Genomic DNA, 7173 nt, shown 5'->3' on the forward strand with positions numbered 1-7173 from the left:
TTAGTTCTGGGGTCTCTTGGGAGGGACTCTCATGCAGGCCAATGTCAGACATTGCCTATTACTGGCCCTGGGCAACTTGTATGGAGCTACAAGGTGATCCACAGTTTGTGGCTACGTCTGCTGGGCTCTGAGCTGGAAGGACAAACCTGCATACTAGGGCTGGCTTTTACCAGCACCAAGCCCAGGGGCAGGTCAGCAAAAGTTCCAAGTCATCCCAAGATCTGCCTTCACCTGCCTTCACCTGCTAGCTGACTGTTAGGTTCAGGCACTAAAAGAGCCTCAGTCACTGAAAGGTGGTACTCAAGTTGCATGAAGTAGGTTGTTAGGGAGTCACCAGGTAGGGGTGATTAATGTTCACCAAAATAACACACACTCAAACTCTGTGCCAGTATTAGGTATGTAGTCACTAAGCAAAAGTCCCAAGGTATACCAAGTCTAGCTGAACCCCTCTATGTTCCCCCTCTATGTGCCTACAGGTGGGGCAGTGTCTCATAGAGTCATCAGAGTGAGCCCAGCAGAGTTTATTAGGCCCAAACCGACCAAGATTTGGCCATATGAAGGGAAGGTTCTGCACTGGCTGGACAAATGAGGGTAAATGGCCCCTGTGCTAGAACCACACACCTCAGTCTGTCCAAGATTCTGCCATGAAGCGGGGGCTAGTGGATCACCCATGAGAGGTGCTGGTCAGGCTTGGGAAAAGGTAAAAAGAGTGCCCCCTCTAGAACCACACTAATTCTATTCCAAATTCTGCACAGACCTCTGCAGGATGGAGCCACCAGGAGTCAGTAGGGTGGAGCCTGGAGAATAGGGCCAACAGATCTCCTGTGAGGGGGAGGTGTCAGTCAGATTCATGGAAAAGTGAAGGAATGGCTCCCAACACAAAGGTACACAACTCAGTCACCAAACCCCCTGAATCTTCCCAGACCTCTACACCTTAGCCTAGGCAGCTGACTCCTTAGCAAGGCTCAATCTCCATAGGGTGGGGTGAGAGTGAATCTAGAAGGTGAGGCTATTGCATTCCCCCAGGCTGGTGCCATATGGAGGGCAGTGTGCTACCCAAGAAAGACAGGTGGCATTAGAGAGGGACTCACCATCAATATCCTGGGTGTTCTCCCTTCAGGTCTGTCCCCAGAACCACAAACCCCAGTCTCTCCTTATGTGATTCTAGCCCATTCTGCCCTCCCTTTGCTTGAGCCCATGGTGAGTGGTTATGAATGATATTTTGTTCATTGGGCCTTTAATGGTGCCTCAAGCTGACTCCCATTTCTCTGTGGTAAACAGAATCTGTGTTGATTTTCATAGCCATATTTTATGTAGGTACCTTTTCCCAGTTCTGGTGCTCTTGGCTGTGGAGTCCAGCTTGAGGTTGAGACCCCAGACTTCTCAGAGAGAACCTCCACAGCTGAGATATCCCTCTAGACTAGAGCCTCAGCTGCTACCCATGGGAGTGTAGCAGCCCTTTTTTGGTCTCTGCCCTGTTTACCAGTCTTGGTGTGGCTTCTTCTTTAAATCCTTGGTTATAAGACTTCTCTTAAGCTAGTCTTCAATTGTTTATTATGGTTGCTTGTTCTATATTTTATTTGTAATTCTAGTTTGGTCCTCACCATTCCACCCCAATAACACCAACCCAACCCTAGGCACCCACTAATATGCTTTTTGTCTCTATGGATTTATCTGTTCTGGACCATTTCATGTAAATGGGATCATACGCTATATAGGATGTTGGTTTTTGGGAGTGGTGTAGGTAGCGGCTATAGGGTTAAGCCTCAGACTGACCTGTTGGAAAAGCCACAAACAAGTCCCAGCTTAGAGGGCACAGACCTCTTAGCATAATTAAGCTTAACCTTAAGAAGCACTCTAGATCTTATCTGGGTAGCTAATGGGCTGTGGGAAGTGCAGCAAACTCTGCCAAAACAAGTGAAACTCACAAGAACATTGTAACTATGGTGACCACTACCTTGTTTACCTCTGGTTATAAAATAAAGGCTCAGCTTGCCGTCTGGATCTCTCTCTGTGGCCTCAGCCAGGCACAGGAAGATTCACCTAGACCCAGCTTATTCTCTGTCTGTTTTTTCTACATCCTTCGCCACCCCCCCCCCACCTCAGGCTTACCAAACCCTTGGCAGAGCTGGCCTGGCACACATGGCACCCAACGTGGTGCCTGAGTTCAGGGGAACTGCAGTTGTCAGGTGAAAGGATGCTCCAGTGAAGTATGTGCAGAAAGTAAAAAGGAAGGTAAGGAGCGAAGTTTAGTAATAACTAGGTGTTAAATATGGGAAATTCAGGATTGCAGGAAAAGAATTATACATATCTATGCTTAAGACTATGCTCCAAGCACGGGGCTGTTCTGTGAGGTATCAACAGCTTTTTGATTTGTTGGATTTTGTAAGTAAAACCTGCCCATGGTTTCCTGAGAAAGGAAAGGTAAATGTAGAGGCATGGGAGAAGGTAGGAAAACAACTTAGAGATTATTACATAGTTGAAAGTCCAGGGAAAATTCCTCTCTCTACTTTCAGTCTGTGGTCCCTGATTCGGGACTGCCTAGAGCCCACCCCTGAAAGGGAATGAATTAATGTGGCAGGGGAACTAAGATGGATAGTGGAAGGTTACCAGAGGCTTAATATTGTCACAAGATTTGTCTCTCACCTGAAGACTACTTATTATGGAAGTACTATATGCTTGTTTGTGCTGACATTGGACCAGTCTATGTTCAAGGAGCAGTATTAGCTGCCCCATTAAAGGAGATGTTACTCACTGGTCAGCAGAAAAAAGAAGGAGGCTGCTTTAACTGTGGCAAACTAGGGCATTGTGCTATAATCCATTGCCTCCTAGGCAGGGAAACTTCAAGCAGGGCCAGCCCCAGCCCCACCAAACAGTAGGGACCTTACCCTTAACCCCACTGCAGCCTTTCCAGCTGGCTCAGTAAACCTTCATCATGCCACCCTGGGAAGTGCAGGATTGGCAAATTCTTCCTGAGGTGATAGATCAGGACTCAGACAATAGTGGAAAGCACCAATCCTACTTAAAATGCAACTATAACATCAAAAAAAGAGGGGAAAGGATGTTATGTGTTAAATTTTTTGAATTACAATGCAGAGGGTCATACAGTGGCCAAAAGGCATCGGGCCTCCTGTACAATAGCCTCTGCTGGGTTAGCCCAGTGGAAGAATGGTAAAACCAGACAAGAGTTTTACCAGATTTAGTAATGATGTGGGGAAGAGTTGTGTTTTGTATCTTTCCAGAAGGAGCAGTGAAGCCAATTTGGGTACCAGAGAGTTACATGCGTCATCACAATGGACCCAGAGAAGCTCCTTGTCCCTTCGTTCAAAAGACTGAGAGTTGCCCCAATAACAGCAATATAATGAAGGCTATGCAAGAGATTGTGGTGCCAACATGGGGTCATATGAAGAAGTTAACGACTGAAGAAAAGCAAGATGTGGAAGCTACTCCCTCAATCATGTATCTGGCTATGCTAGCATTGGTTAGCTGCCAGTCTTCTGCAAAGTCTTGCACAGCCAAGTCCTAGGACTTTGAGTAAATCAGCAAAAGAAACTCATTTAGTCGAAAAATGTTACTGTGATTTGATTTCTCTCTTATTGCTGTGTTGCATTGGCACTGTTTTGTTATTCTTACTAGTTTTAAAATGTTAACACATGGGTATTGTTTTGTTTTAATAGCCAGAGTTTTGTTCTTTATTTTCAAGTTTTAAAATAACATGTCTGTTGTTTGGGTTTTGCATTGGCATTGTTTTGTTATTGTTTTAATAGGCAGAGTTTTGTTCTTCATGCTTAAGTTTTACTTTCATTAAGTAGCTTAAAAATAAAAAAGGGTGAGATGTAGGGAGAAGCTATAGGGTTAAGCCTCAGGCTGACCTGTTGGCAAAGCCACAAACAAGTCCCAGCTTAGAGGGCACAGACCTCTTAGAATAATTAGACTTGACCTTATGAAGCTCCCTAGATCTTATCTGGGTAGATAATGGGCTGAGGGAGGTGCAGCAAGCTCTGCAAAAACAAGTGAAACTCATTGTAACTATGGTGACCACTACCTTGTTTACCTCTGGCTATAAAACAAAGGCTCAGCTTGCCGTCTGGATCTCTCTCTGTGGCCTCAGCCAGGCACAGGAAGATCCACCTAGACCCAGCTTATTCTCTTTGCCTGTCTTTTCTACATCCTTCACTACCCCCCCAACCCCCCTCAGGCTCACCGAACACTTGGCTGAGCTGGCCTGGCACAGGATGGGTTTTTCTTGGGGGCGGGGAGGGGGTTTATCTTAGAATTTATTAAGAAAGTTGTCAACATGAAAAGGAGGGAACCCTTGTTTTAAAAAATAACATCTATAGGAAAACAGCCAGCAAGACACAGAGTGATGTTATGCCTCCCTACATCAGAAAGCAGCTGGAAAGGCAGCCTTGGAGATTCATGCTAACCAGGAGAGCTCTACACCTCCTCTGAATTCCTGAATTCTACACTTCATTATACAAAAGGTCACTTGGAATGTGTATCAAAATCCTCCACCAAAAACATTTTTTTTTCAAACCTGAGGCCCCTTAAAGAGGTGCATTTTGATGGCCTCATAGTGTAGAATCTGTGCTAACCATGGTTCCTCCAGGAGGAAAGCAGCGTCCAACTACATGGGGTGTCCACATTCAGGCCATAAATCATAGGAGCCACCCCTGTGAAAGCTGTAGGAGTGGACTGAGCCAGAGGGGACACTGAGCAATGGCAAAAAGGCATAAGGCTCCAAGGCAATCATTTGAATTTCGGTTAATTTGGTGTTTTCCTTTACTTGTGAAATCAAGGACAATTGATTGAATTTATCTTAGAATGAACATTCTGGAATAAGAATGGAAGACTCATATCACAGAACTGCTGTTTTCATGTTTAGTAACTTAAAAACATAAGCAGCTTATATAAGCATCTCTTCCAGTAGATCACTGAGTCTATAATAACTGGAAATTCACCAAGAAGGAAGGGCTGCATAGACTAGAAACTTCAGTGAGACTCACTACAGAGTTTAGCTGCTTCTTTTTGCGGTCAGCTAATAATACTGTTCTAGTTCATGAAATTAGCATCTCATGATAAGTATTTTTACTGTGAATACTACATCTTTACAGACACAAAGGCATTTTCAAATCCAGTAAGTGGTGATTGCAGGATGTAAACAGAGCTACGAGCTAGAAGTTTCTCAAGACTCCTCCTCCCATCCTCTTTAATTTCAGAGATTCTATCTATAGATTTAAGGATTTCAGCAACAAGGTTGAGCATTTGGGCTCCAGAAACCAGCTGCTTGATGGAGGAGTGCCTGTTGTTCATGAACATGCTCAGGTTCTGCAAGGCCAAGTCCCTGTTCTGCTTCACCACCATCATGCTGGTGCCTTGGCCCAAGCAGGGCTGTTCTTGGGCTTGAAATTTCAGACCTGTGTCAGGAGCAAGCTTATGTTTTGTTTGTTTCATGACATGACTTCCTACCTTTACTGCACATTTGGTCATCAGCTCCAGGTTCTGCTCCACCTGCGGAACCATCGATTCCAGGTTGTGGTAGTCACTCTCCTCCTTGATCATTTTTGCTTCTAATTTCCACTAAAACGTCCTCACCATTTAGGTTTGCATCTCAGAGAAGCTCTGCACCTCCATCAACTTTCTTCTAAGTTTCAAATTCTCATCTTTCAGTGCTTACTAACTTATCTGCAACATCCAAAGGTGCCTCTCCCCGCAAAAACTATCTATGGACTGCAAAGTCTACGCTGGTGTTTGCCACTGGAGAGACTCCAGAATCAGAGTCACTCAGTGTCCATGGGGGCAGGGCTCAGCCTGCCAACTCTGATGGGCTGGAGGAGAAGGAGATGTATGTGCTGTAGGGCAATGCACTGGCTGAGACCCTTAAGGAATGGGTCTGCTCCACAGCATGTAGGCCCTATCCCACCCATCCTCATCCTCGTGCTCATCCTCCTCTAGGAGGTCACTAGCTCCTATTGGGTCTTCCAAAAATGACTGCTGGTATTCCAGGCTGAAGTCCACAGGTGTGAGGCCAGGGAGCTACAGTTGAGGCCCAGTGAGTGCCTTGTGGCTTCCTTTGAATGAAGTCTGCTGTGTTGGCCATGTCTTCTTTCCTTTTTTTTTTTAAAAAAAATAATTTTAATGTTTTTCTTTAACCTCCTATATCCAAAATATTGGCATTTCAAAATGTAACCAATGTAAAAATTATCAATGAGATATTTTAAAATTTTGCACTAAAATTTTTAAAATTCTTTATTGTTTAAAGTATTACATAAGTCTTCTTTTTCCCACATTGACCTCTCTCTAGCTGCTCCCACTCCCAGCATATGCCCTCACCCCCCTACTGTCTGTGTCCATTGGTTATGCTCATATGCATGCATACAAGTCCTCCAGTTTATCTCTTACCCCCTCACTCCCCACCTTCCTTCGTATGTTGGACAGTCTGTTTGATGCTTCTATGACTCTGATTCTATGTTTGTTCATCAGTTTATGTTGTTCATTATGGTCCACAAATGAGTGAGATCAAATGATATTTATCTTTCACTGATTGATTTATTTTGCTTATCAAAATGCTCTCCAGTTCCATCCATGCTGTTGCAAATGGTAAGAATTCCTTCTTTTTTACAACAGTGCAGTATTCCATTGTGTGCTGTACCACAGTTTTCTAATCCACTCATCTGCTGATGGGCATTTCTGCTGTTCCCAAATCTTAGCTACTGTAAATTGTGCTGCTATGAACAAAGGGGTGCATATATGCTTTATGATTGGTGTTTCAGTTTTCTAGGGATATATTCCTAAAAGTGGGATTACTGGGTCAAATGAAAGTTCCATTTTTAATTTTCTGAGGAAACACCATAATGTTTTTCACAGTGGCTGTACCAGTCTGCATTCCCACCAGCAGTGCAAGAGGGTCCTTTTTTTGGCGCATCCTCTTCAGCACTTGCCCTTTGTTGATTTGTTGATGATAGCCATTCTGACAGGTGTGAGATGATATCTCATTTTTGTTTTGATTTGTATCTCTAGGATGATTAGTGACTTTGAGTATGTTTTCATATGTCTCTTGGCCTTCTGTATGTCCTCTTTTGAAAAGTGTCTATTTAGGTCCTTTGCCCATTTTTTCATTGGATTTTTTATCTTCCTCTTGTTAAGTTGTGAGTTCTCTATAAATTTTGGAGA

The 7173-nt window shown here is 44.0% G+C and overlaps 1 pseudogene; it reads right to left on the reverse strand.

Moving 5' to 3' along the window:
* Positions 1–5100: 5100 nt before the first annotated feature.
* Positions 5101–7173, reverse strand: part of LOC102752513 — a 7437-nt pseudogene continuing 5364 nt past the window's right edge.

The sequence above is a fragment of the Myotis davidii genome, unplaced genomic scaffold, assembly GCF_000327345.1.
Source record: "Myotis davidii unplaced genomic scaffold, ASM32734v1 scaffold486, whole genome shotgun sequence".
In the NCBI taxonomy this organism is placed as follows: Eukaryota; Metazoa; Chordata; class Mammalia; order Chiroptera; family Vespertilionidae; genus Myotis; species Myotis davidii.